Source organism: Gorilla gorilla, chromosome 1, assembly GCF_029281585.2.
Source record: "Gorilla gorilla gorilla isolate KB3781 chromosome 1, NHGRI_mGorGor1-v2.1_pri, whole genome shotgun sequence".
In the NCBI taxonomy this organism is placed as follows: Eukaryota; Metazoa; Chordata; class Mammalia; order Primates; family Hominidae; genus Gorilla; species Gorilla gorilla.
The window spans coordinates 172,667,654-172,684,648 of NC_073224.2; the positions used below are offsets into that span (position 1 = coordinate 172,667,654).

Consider the following 16,995-nt stretch of genomic DNA (forward strand, 5'->3'; position numbering starts at 1 on the left):
AACCTGTCTGAGACTTAGTCCCACACAACACTTTTCTTTTTCTTTTCCTTCTAAACAAGGCTTCATCATCATACCATACACAGTAGTTTGACTAATGAGAGTTTCTGATCCAGTCAAGTGATTCTGGAATCAGTAGATTGAAAAATGGCTCATAACCCACCTGGAACTTCGTAAAAGATTGATCTCTTTGGCAGTAAAAAAGGAATTCCAAGTGTTGTTTGGGTTTTGTAGAGAAGCTTGTTTACTTATTTGTTTTTTAATTACTTATTTTACAGAATGATATTATCTTGAATAGGTCAGAAAACATAAGCTGGCAATTTCTGATCTGTTTCAAATTCAAACCCAAGGAATGGCTCTACTGGTCAGTAACAAATTCTTTAAATTCTAATAAAGATAGGCCAAAAATTCATAAAGTAGGCTGGAAAGTTCTGTGATGTCAGGCCACTAAAAAGTAGTCAGTGCAAAGCAAAAGTTTACCTCTTAACCCTATACCTAGACATATGCCAGAAAATATTGAAGAGCTTCAGAAAATTTCACTTATTCATTCAATATGGATGGCTGCCTTTCATGTGCTAGGCACACTAAGTGCTAGAGACAAAGCACTCCTGTCCCTGTGGGGTTCTAGGAAAGCGCCCTTTGTTTCCTCTACCTCTAGCCTAGCCATCATTCAGGAAAACCCTAAATAATGTTAGTATAAGTCTTTGCTGGCTACTCTTTGTTTTCCTCTTGATTTTTAACTCTTGGAGGACCTTAGCACACTCAAGGTATTTTTTTTTTTTTTTCCATTTCTACTTTCTCCATAGGGGATCTCACCTGGTCCCCTGGCTCTAGATGTCATCTGCTAGCTAAAGATTTCAGAGTAGATCTTCAACTCACACATCCCCCTGAGCTCTAGTCTCATCCATCTGTCTCCTTGGCATCACCTCTTAGATGTCTAACAGATTCTCAATATTAAGGTGTTCAGTTTAAATTCTTGGCACCCTTTCTCCAAATTCGTTCTTCCTTCAGCCTTTTCTATCTCAGTGAATGATATTCTTACCCCAGGTGGCTAAAAACACCTAGAAGCCATCTTTGATTCTAACCTTTTTCTCACCTCCTACAGCTAAACCATCTCTAGTCCCATCAACTTTACCTCCAAAATACGTTACAGATCAATGCACTTCTCTCCATTCCAACTGTCCCCTCACCCTAGTCCAAACCACTGTCATCTCTCCCCTAGTCTATTCTAGCTGTCAACATGTCTTTCCAAACCATCCTTGCCCTTTCTAAGCCATTTTCACAGAGCCAACTATCTTTGAAAAACATAAATCAGATCATGTTACCCCCTGCACACCACCACTATTGGAAACCCTTCAACAGGTCCCTACTGCTGTTAGAAAAATATCCACAGCCCATACCACACACAATCTTTCAGCCACTGCATGGCCTCACTTCTTCCCATCTTGCCATCATCGCTTACATTTTTGCCTGGTTCACTCTGCTCCATTCACACTGGCCTTCAGACTGTTCCTTGAACAATGCCCTTTGCTGCCTAGAGGACTTTGCATTTTCCATGTCCTCTGCTAGAATCCTCTTCCCTTGCTTCTTTGTGTGGCTGACATATTTACATCCTTTAGATTTCAGTTCAAGTGTTACTTTCCCAGAGAGCCCCTCCCTGACCACTGTCTCTATCCCTCCGACGCCCTCCCTGACCAATGTGGTCTTCCCCAGTTGATTTTTTACTCATCACCTTATTATTGTCTTCATGGCACAATCTGTAACTACCTTATTTCTTTACTTAATTACTTGTTTGTCATCTGTCTTCTATGCTAGAATATAAGCCCCATAAGAGCAGGAACATTGACTACCTTGCTCACTGTTGAATACCAGCACTTAACACTGGGAAACAGTAAGTACTCAACAAATGTCTATTGAAAGAAAGATGCGAAGGAGGGAAAGGAATATGATCTTTAGAAAACTCCCTATAAACATCCCTGTGGTAGACAGGAAAATGGCCCACCAAAGATGTCCATGCCCTAATTCCCAGAATCTGTGAACAGGTTACCCTACATGGCAAAGACACTTTGGAGACGTGATTAAAGTTAAGGACCTTGAGATGGGAAGATGATTCTGGATTAAACAAGTGGGCCCAATATAGTCACAGGAGCCCTTAAAAGTGTACAAGAAAGGCAAGAGAGTGGGTCAGAGAGATATGATGTACCAAGGACTCGCTCTGCTGCTGCTGGCTCTGAAGTGGTGGAAGGAGCCACGAGCCAATGAATGTGACAGCTTCTAAAAGCTGGGGATGGATCTCAGTTCAGATACATAAAATGTGTTTCTTGTGAGTCATTGTTAAAATGTTTGAGAAGCACAGATTTAAGCCAAAATCTGCAGGTCTCCCTATCTCTAAACCAAAAAGTCCAAGGTCATGGAATACAACGGCCTCTGTGAGCTAATTTCTGTCTTTATCACCAGCCACATCCACCACTCTCTGCTGACACTACCATCTAGTGACACTGAGCTGCTTATACTCCTGCCCGTCCCATGCCTATTCATGCCTCTGTGTCTTCCCTTCATGCTATTCTCTTTACTTTCCCACTATTTTTAGACTGGGTGAGTCTTATTCATCCATCTAAACTCAGTTCAGACACCTTTCATTCAGTTATTCATTCAATAAATAATATGTATTAAGCAGCTGCTAAGTGCCAAGGCCTTGAGATACGGTAAAGAACAAGACAGAAGGGATTTTAGCTCTCATGGAAACAACATCCTGGAGTAGACAGGCAAAAAACAAAAATATAAGCAACAAACTGTGAGTTCAGGTAATAATAAAAGAAGGACATAAAAGAGGAGAGACCCTGGGGAGGATAGAAACTTGTCAACAAAGGTGTTTCCAGGAGGCGAAGCTTGGGCTAAAATTGGTGCTGGCCAACTGAAGTTGTGGGAACACTTTTCCTCACAGAGGAATGGTGAATGCACAGCCTGGAGGCAGAGGAACGAGCTTGCCAAGGGAGAGGTACAGAAATAAGGTCAGGGCGGTTGGAGAAAGTGACTGCAGGGAGAATGGTATGTGATGAAATTAGAGAAGACATCAGGAGCCAGATTTACTATGGACTTGTTTGCGAAAAAAGGGAGCCTAGATTTTACTCTCAAATGTATGGGAAACCACTGGTGTTTAATTAGGAATTTTACTTATTTAATTGAGTTTTAATTGAGGGTGTAATGAGATACGAGTGACATTAACACACACACACACACACACACACACACACACACACACACACACACACACACACACTACTCTGGGGACTAGGGTGGATGCAGGCAGACCAGTTAGGAAATGACTGCAGAGGCACAGGTAAAATGATGATGATGTGGTCCTCAGGTGTTGTAGTGGCAATGGAAAGAAGTGGTCAGATTTCAGGAAGCCTTACTTATGTCTTCAGGTCAGAGTGAACCCTCCTACCAGTATCCTCAGAGCACCCTGGCATCTTCCTATCTTAGCACGTACCATAATTAAAGAGAACTAATTTATTTAGATGCCTGTCTATCTCCTCCATTACCTCGCAAGCTCCTCAGGGGCAGAGGCCACAATTTGTGGCACATAGTAGGCATGTGCTGTCCTGGATAAAACTTAAATTGTGTGTGTATGTTCATCTATTTTACTTCTAGTTTAGTTTAATGCAACTACATTAAAACTACTTACATTAAATCTTATTCTACTACATTGTGGTTGGATTTTTTGTTATATTAGTAAAGGTGTTAAAATATACTCTTCTGACATATTGACTATTTGAGTTAAAGGCACCTGAAAAACAGCAGGGGCAAGAAGATCACTTTGACTTTCCTGTTGTTTCTTAAAATCAGAAGGTGAAATTCCCATATGAAAGACACTCCCTGTACTAGAAAGAAAGTCAACAACATCTTTATCTTCGAGAATGAGAAACTGAGACCAAGAGAATTCTGTACAGACTTTGGCATCCCCACATAATTTAGTCACATTTTTATAGGTTACTATTCTTTGCTCAATCCAATATTTAAGTAACTGACTCTACTTCTTTGGGTCTTCATTTTTTCATGTCTCCCATGTCCCATAATATTTGTTGAGTAAATTTGTATTATTTTTTTCCTGTTAATCTAATGTCAATTTAATTCTCAGACTCAACCAAGACCCTAGGAGGATGGAGTGGAGTTTTTCTACCCCTATACTAGCTATGTTAGCTGCTGCATTAAAATTTGGAATATTCTGCCGTAGATAAAATTGTGGATTGAACTGGAAGATAACTGAATGAATGGCTACATAGGGATTAAGTAGGTTTCTGCTTCCTAACTGCAAAAGATATCTATGGCGCCCCTTTGTAGAAATTTTCAACATGGATCAAAATTTATGAAGCTATAACATTCTCCAAATAGTAAAATACTCATATGATAATTATAAGGATTTTAAGAAATGGATATATATGAAATATGTTTTCATATATATTATGTCCTATTATTAAATAGGTTAAAATATATGTGTATATTATATAAACATACATATTTATATGAAATAGGTAAAATGGAAGATAAATTTGAGTTTATATAATGGTACATTGATCCAAACACAAACTTGCTCATTTTCTCTACCAGGTAAAAATAGCTTCTCCTTTTATGAGAAGTTCAGAATCCCCAAAGACCTTCAAGTAAATGAGGTATCTTCCAATAAAATGAAACCTCCTGTAACTGTAAACATCCTTCACATACCCTGCCTAGAGGGTAAATATTAAAACAACAACTCTGTCTTGAATCAGAAAATCAAAGAGTGTGCTATGTCATTGACTCATCACTCAAGTTGTGACAGTTTCCAGATGGTGAAAACAACGTCTCAGATCGGGGATGGGGGTGGGGTGGGCGGGAACAAGCCAGAAATACACCGACCGGCAGGAAGACAGAGACAACAATTACTCCCTGACCAGCCTCTTTCCCCATTGCTCTAGAGAGAAGCACAAAGCATGAAGCTACTTCAAAATTGTATTGTGCTAGGCTAGGAAAAAAGAAACTCTTAAGTTTCCTTTCGCAGGTGATAATCTCATGTCGGCAGAAACACTTTCCACTTCCAAATTATTTTTCTTCTGTAGCACTGTATTAAGGTCAAGGGAAATAGTGGTATTAAGGAAAAGAAAAAGGTGAATGAATCTCAGTTCTGCTATATGCTATTGACTGTGAGAGCACCATTTCCTCATGCCTTACAATAGGTATAGTAATACCTAGCTCGACAAAGTTACGGTGACGATTAAGGCAAAGTTATTGTGAACAGTCCATAGTGTCATGGATTCATGAGAATACTTAGCACAAAGTAAGAACCCCACTGAGGCTGGTTCCTATTTCCCCTGCTGATTCCCTCATTTGTATTTCTTTGCTAAATCACATATGATTTTCAGTGTACTAGAGTTGTATGTTTTGTTAGGCCAGGTAAAAAAAAATCTTAATTCCTAAGATGATCAAAGAACTGAAAAAGTCAGGGGAGGAAGGAGCCACACGAGTTACTAGTAACTACTGTGTCCTGCTGCTCCCTTCCCCTCCAACAGCTGACATTTCAGTCTGGGCTACCACAGACAACCAAATGATTGTTTCAAGTGTGCCTCAAGGCTGGTTGTCATATAAATGCATGTCGTTAATGATCAGGTCACTAAACGAGGCAAAGAACAAAATTCTTCCCTTCTGCCTGCAAAGCTACTTACAGAGATATGTTTTACTGGTAGCAGAGCAATATACAGACAACACTTCAGAGGTCATTTATTCCCGACTTTACAAATGGATCACCGTGACCTAGAAAAAAAGAGGGGACTTGCTCAAGTTCACATTAATAGCAAAATCCAGATCAGAACCTCAGCCTCTCTCTCTCTCTCTTTCTCTCTGATGCAGTCTTGTTCTGTCACCCAGGCTGGAATGCAATGGCACCATCTTGGATCACTGCAACCTCCACCTCCTGGGTTCAAGCGATTCTCTTGCCTCAACCTCCTGAGCAGCTGGGACTATAAGCATGCACCACCACACCTGGCTAGCTAATTTTTGTATTTTTAGTAGAGATGGGGTTTTACCATGTTGGCCAGGCTGGTCTTGAACTGACCTCAGGTGATCTGCCTGCCTCGGCCTCCCACAGTGCTGGGATTACAGGCATGAGCCACCGTGCCTGGCCAGTCTCCTGATTTCTAATCCAACATCACTTCTAGATGTGAGGCTGCTTGTAATCAATAGCAACAGTAGCGGCATAATACTAAAAATAATGCTAATCTTAACACTATACTAATATTAATGCTGCAATTTTTTGATCTCTTACTATGTTTCAGGCATGATGCTAGGCACCTTACATACAATCTTTATGATATCTATCTAGTAAAGCATTTATAATGCCTAATGCTTTACTCTTCAGAAGGTTGACTCATTACTTCTGAGGCCCACCTCCCTCAAAAGAGGATGAAACAACAAAACTCAGCACACGTACAATATGTAACCGTATCTAATGCTATTCCACTATGGTGATGGAAAAGGATAATCAAATCAAGTTACCAATTAGCTAACTTTCTCTTCTTCATGAAATTTCCTGAGTTATGGTCATGAAAATGAACCTTTTTTCATTCCAAGTCTACCATTTGGTGAAAGAATGTAACAAGCCATTGCATGGGCAAAAGCCCGTCTATCAGGCCCCATCATCAAACCAGCCCCATTCATAATGTCATGGTAAATGGCTTGAAGGGGAAGGAAAGTAAAATGCATAACCTTCTCTACTTTTTCTTCTTTCTATTCAATAGTCCAAGCACTGTTTACATGAGCCAAATTTAACACACACACTTGTTTTCCTTTTTGTGCAGCTGACGAGGCTGCCTGGAATTTTCTCTAATTTCATTGGTAAGCATTTGCTGTCCTATGGTTCCTCTTTAATTTCACCCAAGTACAGGAACTTTCTTTTCTTGCTCAAATTCAGGAGACTTCCGAATTTTTGTTCCTTTTTTTTTTTTTTTTTTAAATTCAATGTGTTTTCTCCTTTCCCTCTTTATGGCTTTTTTTTTTTCTTAACTTCCTTTATTCTTTTCTCTCTTCTTTTCCTACTTTTTCTGGAATGTTGTTTCTGTCAATTCTGTTTTTCTTTATTTCCATTTTAGATATATCCCATTTGACATAATAGACTCCTGAAATGTTGTGTGTAAACAAATCAAAGTTGAAATGAATTTATCCCACCCCAACCCCTCAATCATCTTTACTGAGAACTATTTTATCCTATAGATTGAACAAGCATTTCTCCAATATAACAGTAAAAAGAAAGAAAGAAACAAGACATGAATGGAGTCTTGGAGAAACAAGACACTTTCAGATAAACTACATGACCTCTTTCTTTCTTTGAATAGCTCCCATAAGCCTAAAACTTTCATGGCAAGTGTTCAATAAAGCTTCAGAAACTCCAGCCTTCTCTGATTCACTCTCTGTATCCTGCTAGGCCTATCGATAAAATAAGCTGTCTTCTATTGGGAAGGATGATGTGCTGGAAAGAGGCCCCAGGCACCATCCTTGGTTCCTCAACTTCTGCCTCTGTCACCATGGCAGGTAACTTCATACTTCAAAGCCTCCTTTCCTTATTTTAAAAATAGCAATGGACCTTTATTGAGAAAATTAAACCTCTTTCACTAACTTTTCTTCCTTAGTTCATTGGAAAGGTTTTTTCTTTGACATCCTCAATCTGGAAGTCTCTGTTTGTGGACAATGGCAGGAGGTTTATCTTTGGATCTTGGGTATTGCAAAGTCCTGGCCAAGTTTTGCTTCACCTTGTAAGCAACCACTGCGTATTTTCATAAAGTACTACAAGGCATTAACATATTAAAATAATTGCATTGTTTTGAGAATTTTCTAAGAATTTCACAATTATCTTAAGATAATTGGAGGCACACTTGGGAGGGGAGTTAAAAAACTAAGGGTAGTGATCACCATGCCACAATATTTCCCCAGGTTTCTCATATAAATTAAGAATTCAGCTGAAGTCTCTACACTAACAACCCTCCATCTCAGTATCTCCTGATATTTTACTTAATGTGTTGCTTTTCCTGCATATCATTGCAAAATAGAGGTTAATTAAGATTCTAATTTTAACAATCTTTTGTAGGCATTTACTTAGTAGTTTATCACTGTGCAAAGCATATAATTTAGTTGTTAATATTTGGTCAAATACATAAAGTAATGATTAGTATCCTATTCTACAGATAGAAAAATCTGTAAGTTGACCAAGATAACCCAGAAAAACCACACATAAATCCAGAATTGGATTCGAATTACATTCTATGCTTCCCTTCCCCATGAGCACCTGAGAAATAAAAATCCAAGCTTGATGCTCTGTTAGTCTAACTGCTTTCCCTCTTCTATCGGTTTAAATTCTGCAGGAACAGGCTTATCCCCTCATTTATTCTCAGCATGCCTCAGGGCTCCCATGTTAAACCCACAAAGCTACTACCTCCAAGAGGCATTGAACCATGTTTACGCTCATCACCTCAGTCCAGGCTGCTAGAAGAGCCTCCTGAGCAACTGTAGGAGTAATGAAAAGAGCAGTGGATCCGCTCAGGACACCTGAGTCTTGGCTCGGATAATTCCAGCTACATGGCCTGTGACAAATCACTTGACCACTCAGCCTAAGTTCCTTCATCTGTAAAAAGGGAATAAAAACAGCGCCTACCGGACAGACGTGGTGACTCACACCTGTAATCCCAGCACTTTGGGAGGCTGAGGCGGGCAGATCACGAGGTCAAGAGATCGAGACCATCCTAACCAACATGGTGAAACTCCGTCTGTACTAAAAATACAAAAATTAGCTGGGCATACTGGTGTGCGCCGGTAATCCCAGCTATTTGGGAGGCTGAGGCAGGAGAATCACCTGAACCCGGGAGGCAGAGGTTGCAGTGAGCCAAGATCGCACCACTGCACTCCAGCCTGGCGACAGAGCAAGGCTCCATCTCAAAAACAAAAAACAAACAAACAAAAAACCAGCACCTACCTCACAGGATTATTGGGAAGGTTAAATGACAAGCTGTTAGCAGAGTACCTGGTATATAGCAAGAGCTCAATCAATGTTACCTGCTATTATTATGATAAGAAAAAAGGCAGTATCACTTCTTTTCAGTGACACTACGAGAATTAAGTTAGATGGCCTTGCTTTTGACTCCTCTCTTTGCCCATTCATCTGATTTAACACTGAAAGACTGATTTGATTAAAACTAGATTCCATACCTCCTAACTTCATGCCACCTATCATTTAAGACATATTAAGTATTCTCAAAATTTTCCCAAACAATTTTGACTTCGTAAGTCATGAACTGGGCCTTACATTTCTTTATATTCACTAAGTCTAAGTCCAGCAAATGCACTGACCATAATGTACATGTTCAATACTTATTTGGAAAACAAAAACAAAAACAAACCACTGTTACACTAGCGAAGAGCACTAGAAACTTCCAAGGGCAAAGGAAATTGTATAAGACTTCCTTTGGGATTTGGCTTTTTTTTTTTTTTTTTTTTTTTTTGAGATGAAGTTTCATTCTTGTCACCCAGGCTGGAGTGCAGTGGCGTGATCTCTGCTCACTGCAACCTCTGCCTCCCGGGTTCAAGCGATTCTCCTGTCTCAACCTCCCGAGTAGCTGGGATTACCATGCCACATGGTGTGTGCCACCATGCCCCGCTAATTTTTGTGTTTTCAGTAGAGACAGGGTTTTGCCATGTTGGTCAGGCTAGTCTCAAACTCCTGACCTCAGGTGATCCCCCCGCCTCGGCCTCCCAAAGTGCTGGGATTACAGGTATGAGACACCGTGTCCCGCCATTCTGCACAAATTTATTTGTAGGAGTTGACAGCAGTGCTGTGAGCGTAATTACAAAGATGACAAATAATTTGGTAGAGAACAAAGCAGGTGCAGCAATACAAAAATAAGTCCACAACTGAGAAATGATGCCCAATACCTACTGTACTTGGAGGATTCTTCTACCTTAAAAATTACATGTGTGCTTTCGAATTTTTTTTTCACACTAAAACTCATTCTAATACAGAAAAGATTCCATTTGTCAAAGTTTGGGAATTTATCAGCCTATGTAATGAACATGACATTCAAGAGGCATGACATATGGAAAAGAGCATATTGCAAACTTTTCTGGAGGCTGTTGTGCCTAACAGATAGTGTAATGTATTGAGGATTTCACATTAAAATAGGGAAGGAAAGTGTTAGCTCTTAGCCACTAAGGTCCTTTTAGTTATGTGTTGGACAGAGAAATAGGGCACTGTACCATTCCTATTAATGGAAAATGAGAATCCAACGTTTGTTTGTTCAAGTGGAGGTGGTTATAAGGTTCTGAGCCAGAGAGGTGGAAACAGAAGGAACAGTTTTGAGCCAGAAACTTGTAACTCTCTAACTGTGTGAAACATGTAAGTTTCCACATCTGTAAAATGGGAATACTAATAACAATTTCACCATGTTTTTAAGGAATTAGATAATATATATCCAAAAACCAAATACATAGTAGGTGCTCAACAAAGATGTTCATCTACACAGAGCACACACATAGCAGATTATAACAATTATCTAGAGTTTTAAAAATGGGGAAAAAAGGACTAATTTTGCTTTATTCTTTATATATATGTGTATGTGTGTGTGTATATATATATATATGTATATGTATGTATGTATTTATTTTTAAGACAGAGTCTCGCTCTGTTGCCCAGGTTGGAGTGCAGCGGCCCCACCTTGGCTCACTGTAACCTCTGTCTCTCGGGTTCAAGCAATTCTCCTGCCTCAGCCTCCCGAGTAGCTGGGATTACAGGTGTGCGTCATCATGCCCAGCTAATTTTCGTATTTTTAATAGAGACAGGGTTTCACCATGTTGGCCAGGCTGGTCTTGAACTCCTGACCTCAAGTGATCTGCCCACTTTGGCCTCCCAAAATGCTGGGATTACAGGCGTGAGCCACCGTGCCGGGACCCTGTTCTTAGACAAGGTCTATTTGTATGCTTTTAGGTTACTATTTGTAAGACCTGGATCTAATGGTACAGATACATAATCCCGTACAATGCTGACACTGATATTTAGTGTGTCCTAGGGAGATGAGAAGGGCCTCATAGTTCACAAAGGAAGGGGCATTTCACAGAAGAGAAAACTGAGGCTGGCCAATTTGCTTGCACCAGAGCATCTTGCTAGTAACTGGCCAGGCAGGGACTCGGGGTCAGTCCAGAGGCCACAGGAAAGCCTGCTGAGACATGGTTAGCTCACCCTCATCCGGGACTACGGAAGGCCCCCCCAATATCTTACTCACATTTGATACATTTTCAAGCAACGGGAGCCACGTCTGTGGGCCTGAACCAAGGCTGGACCCTCAGGGGTGCCCTCTGCCCTTTTCCAGTCGCCGTCCCCTCCCTTCCGTTTGAGCCCACCACTCTGTGCCCCGGCCCAGAGAGTACCTTGGAGGCTCAGTCCGCGCGCTCCCTCTCCTCCATCCAGCCAAACCACAACCCAGTACCTCCAAGTGAACATCTGTGCCCAGGGCGTTAGGACTGTGATGAAGAGAAGCCATTTCGGATCGTATTGGAAGACTTTAAAAATATATATATACATATATATATAAAGAGAGAAGCCGTCGCCGAAGCCCCCTCGGGAGACGCGAGGCACGGAATCCCTCCGGGCACGCAGACACCCCGCTGGTCCGGGATCCTGGGGTTCTCTCTGTCCCCGACCCCGAGTCACTGGTCACTCACCGCGTGTCGCCTGCCAGCGGGCGCGGTCCCGGGCCTGCGGGGACCGGGTGGCCCCGGTGCTCTGGGCCGCACGTGTCGCGCTCTCCGCGCTCTCTGCCTGCGCTCGGGCGTTCCCGGTGCCAGCGCCCGCCCTCCCGCCTCCGCCTCCCGCCTCCCGCCTCCCGCCTCCGCGCCACCAACTCCGGGGTGGGCGCGGGGAGCTGGCGGCGAGTGAGGATCGGGCCGGGGCGGGGGTCGGGGCTGGGCGGTGGCCGCAGGGCGGAGAGGACTCGCTTCTCAGTTCAGCTCCGGACGCGCAACCGGGCGGGCGCCCGTGGTTTCCACCCCGCGGGTCGAAGCGGGCTCGGGTGGGATTCTGCCACCTGTGGGCTCTGCTGTGTCGCCTTGAGCAAGATAATTCTCTCTCCACCGTCAGTTTCCCCTCATATAAAATGCGGATAACAAAGCCTGTCTCATAAGACGGAGCAAGGGTTGACCGAAGTGAGGTGCGTTTATGCACCAAGATAGGCGCGATAAAATCGTGTGCTCAGCGTTCACAGCCATAGAGACGTGGCACTTTGTTGACAGCCATCAGGGAACTTTCCTCGCAGATGTCCTTTCTCTGTGCTGTGCACCGCCCAGCTCTTACCACACCTGAGCGCCGAGGCCTCCCAAGTGGGCTGTGCACAAGACCGCCCACTGGAGTGCGGGCAGAACATACTGGAACTTCCATTTGTATTTGCTGTCTAAAAAATGAGAAAAAAGTTAAACTTGAACAGATGGCGTGTCACCACTCCCGTATAGGTCCCGTGTTATAAGTGGTGTTCTCAGGCAAGAGGGAAAACTGCCCAGAGTACAGAGGGGTCGGCAGCTCTGCATAATATTTATGACATAATATTTATGACAATATTACTTAGAAAAAAACTTTTATTTAAACCTGTAAAGACAGACTCTCACTCTGTTACCCAGGCTGGTCTCAAACTTCTGGCCTCAAGCAATCCTCCCGCCTTGGCTTCCCGAAGTGCAGGGATTACAGGCCTGAGCCTCTGCACCCGTCAGCTTAGATTTCTTTAAATCTAAGACTTCCTTAATTATAAGACATACCATTATTTATGCGCTAGTAAGAAATAAAAAGAACTGCCAGGTAAACAATAACAATGCTTTCTCAACATTTAGAATCTTTTAAACTAAAATTTTATTTAGTTTAGAGATTTTATTTAGATATCTCTAAATAAAATTTAGATTTTAAACATATGTATATTATCTACCGAATTTTTTTTTAAGTCCCCCCCTCCCCCACCCCGTTGTCTCTGGAGTTTTCTTCTAGTCCACTGAGCCCAATACAGGTTTGCTGAGCCCGCAGAAGCGGACAACTGCATACCACGCTTCTGGGCATTACCTTAAAACCGCTCTCAATGTTTGAGATGTTAAATATGAAAAATGTACATCTTGGAATCAACAAGGTACAGTAGATTGTCTTTATGGGATTGTGACATACTGTAGTTTACATGCTTTAGTAATTTATCTACATGAATAATTTTACTAAAATCTTTTAAATCGTAGAATCTAGAATCTTAATATTACTTTGTAATGAGATGATACATAATTGTAAAAATCATTTGTAACAAAGATTTTAAAAGTTGTCTTAAAGTGAGTTATTTTCTTTATTTTTACAAAAAAACCCCAAATATCCTAAAGTTGCTGATCTTTTCTGTATTGATACATGGCTCTCAGTATATGTTATCTAATAGATCTTTTTGAAGAACAAAAAACCCCAGAGGTTTATTTGTTGTTGTTTCTTCAAGGTAATTTTCACACCAAGTGATACGTTGTTATGAAGAGACGATTTGAAAACAAATATTTCGAAGTGTTCCCATTATTGTGTGTTTTTCTTACTGAAGATTTTATGATTGTCATCACAGAAAATGCTTTTAAAAACTCGGAAACAATTTGCTATTTTGTTTCAATCTTTTAATTGAGCAGTTCAGTGGATTTTAAATCCATTTGTTAAAAAATATAAAAATGCAGCAGCTTCTCATTACTTTAAAAACTGATTGATATCAGGAATAAGATTATGATAGCCAAATGTTATAACAATCTTGCATAATTCATGGATTTTTCAACACTTTTTAGTGAGAAGGAAGGCTTTTAGTTTTGTTAATAAATCAATAATTTCAAAAATGCATTTTACTCTTTATCTCATTTAAAAATTTAATTTATATATTTGTGTGTGCATATGTGTGTGTGTGTGTGTGTGTATACACACATATAAATATACATATGCTTTTCTGTTTTTTTTTTTTTGAAACAGCATCTCACTCTGTTGCCCCGGCTAGAGTACAGTGGCACAATTTCAGCTCGCTGCAACCTCCACCTCCCGGGTTCAAGTGATTCTCCTGCCTCAGCCTCCTGAGTAGCTGGGACTACAGGCACGCGCCACCATGCCCGGCTAATTTTTGTATTTATAGTAGAGATGGGGTTTCACCATATTGGCCAGGCTGGTCTCGAACTCCTGACCTCGTGATCTGCCCACCTCAGCCTCCCAAAGTGCTGGGATTACAGGCGTGAGCCACCGCGCCCAGCATACATATGTTTTTCAAGGAAATAAAAAAACAACCAAACATATGTTGGGGATGTTTCTCAAAAATGTTTTTTTTTTTTTCTGAAGGAGTATACCATCTAAAATGTTGAAAGACCACTGCTCTATTAACTTCTAATGGCAGCATCTTACAAAATTGCAGAAGTCAGACACAAAATGGTGTTTCAAATGCATCTAAGGCATATTCTTTGAGGGAACAGATGAGAGCTATTGAGGAAAGAACTTGAATCTGGTTGTTAAGCAAGCACAACAAATTATGAGAATACAGTAAGATGCAGGTAGCAATGATAACCTTCTTTATTCTCTTCTTTTCCCTAGATGCAAGAAAAAAAAAGTCAGAAGATGACAACTCTTACATAAATATTATTTGAGAAATTATCATGCTCTAGGTCCATCAGTATATTGTTTAACTTAGACTTACATTATCAAGTGAAGACTTGCACTGATTGCCATTGATAACAGTGGTTCTCTTATCATGCATGCTCCCTGGATTATAAACTCTATGCACGCAAGGATCCCTCATCTTCAGCATCTGGCACACTGAGTGGTACAGGGCAGGTAGTCAATAAGTATTTACTGAGTTGAACTGACTTGTTCTGGAGAGATCCCATTCTTTTTGGCCAGTTCAACAGGATTGTAGGTGTTGTTCAATCTTCACACTTTTCGACGTTAAAAATTAGTTGGAAAATTAAATATAATTTTTCTTAGCAAGTCGGTAACCTTTCTGTATGAAATCACCATCTGTAGAGGCCTATTTCCCTACTTCTTTTTTCTGCCTTCTCCTCCTATTAATATCTGGGAGTTTCACTAATACAGGCATGGCTTTTGTCAGTGGTTGCCTGTCTAGTTAGATAAAAAAACAAAAACAAAAATAACAATGAAAACAAAAATAACAACAAAGACAAACTTGCTTCTGTGCTTTCTAAAGAATAAACCCTGGATGGTAGACGACGCCTGATGAAGCAAGAGCCTAATATACAACCCCAAATGTCAACTATGATTGTTAATGTAATCATTTTTAAGTCTATGGGTGTGATATGGTCTTCTGTGTAGCTGTTAGGTAAATGAATGTACTTGTACATCAAAAGCTCAATTAAGTGGATAACCACAGTGACAGTGGCAAAGTCTTTTCTAGGAAATACTAGTTCAGTTTCCATTTCTGGTATAGTTCCATTATTTTAAATGTCTAATTTGGTTCATTGCTGATACCAAACACCCTGAAAATACGTAATCACACTATTCTATGAATAACTGAGATGTGCTTTTCCTAAAGTGCCACTTGTCAGGATAAATACTAAGAGGTGGTTGCTAACATAGTCATTTAGGGCATCAAATGAATGCTGGCACTCGTTAAACTTGGTAAGACGGTTTTAACATCATTTTAAACTTTTACTTATAATGAGGAAACTCAGAATCTAAGATTAACTGTTCAACCTTAACTGCCTCATTTTGTAAAAGTTTCATTTCTAAAAGTTTTTACTTTGTTAGTTTTACTCATCTCTCCAAAGTATTAAACTTATAGGACAGCAACATAACTCCTGAATATATTCGTAGTGTTATGTATTGAAAAAGTTTATATAAAATTAAAATAGTGCAATACCAGATTCTCAGATTATGAATAATCTCCATAATTCTTAAAATGTAGACTTATACCTTCTCCACAACTGACATTTAACAAGCACAAACATTGTTTATAGAGGAACAAACTGGCCAGGCTCAGTGGCTCATACATATAATCTCAGCATTTTGGGAGGCTGAAGCAGGTGGATCACCTGAGGTCAGGAGTTCAAGACCAGCCTGGCCAAAATGGAGAAATCCCATCTCTATTGAACATACAAAACTTAGCCAGGCATGGTGGCACTCACCTGTATGTAATCCCAGCTACTTGGGAGGCTGAGGCAGGAGAATGGCTTGAACCCAGGAGTCAGAGGTTGCAGTGAGCCAAGATGGCACCATTGCACTCCAGCCTGGGCAATAGAGCAAGACTCTGTCCAAAAAAAAAAAAAAAAAAAAAGATGAACAAACCACATGGAAATTGCCATGTCTTGGAGAGCAGCAGGGCGTTTTTGAGAGGTCTTTAGATTGCTGGATGCCTTGTTAAATGAACATAAAGGTTAAAGAGTAAAGTGAGACATGAGGTAAATTTAAAGCTGTGATAGCTGCAGGGTCCTACACAACATAAACTTTATTCACAAACTGGCTCTGCTATTCTTAGCAGCTAAATCTAAACATATGTTACAGGATTCACAGATTCCATCATGTCATGGCTGGTTACCCGATCATCAGAGCCAGAACTTTTGGTGGTGCAAAACTTTGGCAAGTTCTTATAAAAAGGAGAGTGATTTGCATAAAAGGCAAATTTCTCACAAACATTCCCACATAAAACCACACATATGTTCCTCATTTTTGTTGTTGTTGTTTGTTTGTTTTTGGTTTGTTGTAGAGTACATCAACAGAAGCCCTATGAGAAGTACTCTGAAATGTGGATGTATAATCATTAAGATTCTTTTCTACATTCCACTCTTCCGGCTTCAAATGTCCTTTTTTTCCATGCTTCTCATACATAGAAAATACTCTGATTTCCCAAATGAGACAACCCAAAGTCCTGTCCAGTCATGGCATCCAGCTGAGATCCAAGCTCTCTGAAAAATGAGCAGTGGTGGCTACCTAGTGAGATATGCCTC

The 16,995-nt window shown here is 40.7% G+C and overlaps 1 protein-coding gene across 5 annotated transcripts in view; it reads right to left on the bottom strand.

The window, feature by feature from the left end:
- IL12RB2 (interleukin 12 receptor subunit beta 2) overlaps positions 1 to 12,334 on the bottom strand; it is a 92,612-nt gene extending 80,278 nt beyond the window's left edge. For 3 of the 5 annotated variants that reach the window (XM_063697786.1, XM_063697799.1, XM_063697796.1), the window contains exon 1: positions 11,734 to 12,334. The gene's annotated coding sequence lies outside the window, so the exon portion shown is untranslated. Of the gene's footprint in view, positions 1 to 5,699; positions 5,788 to 11,733 lie in introns of all 5 variants that reach the window. The other 2 variants (XM_063697790.1, XM_063697792.1) reach the window with 2 other exon arrangements.
- Positions 12,335 to 16,995: the final 4,661 nt, after the last annotated feature.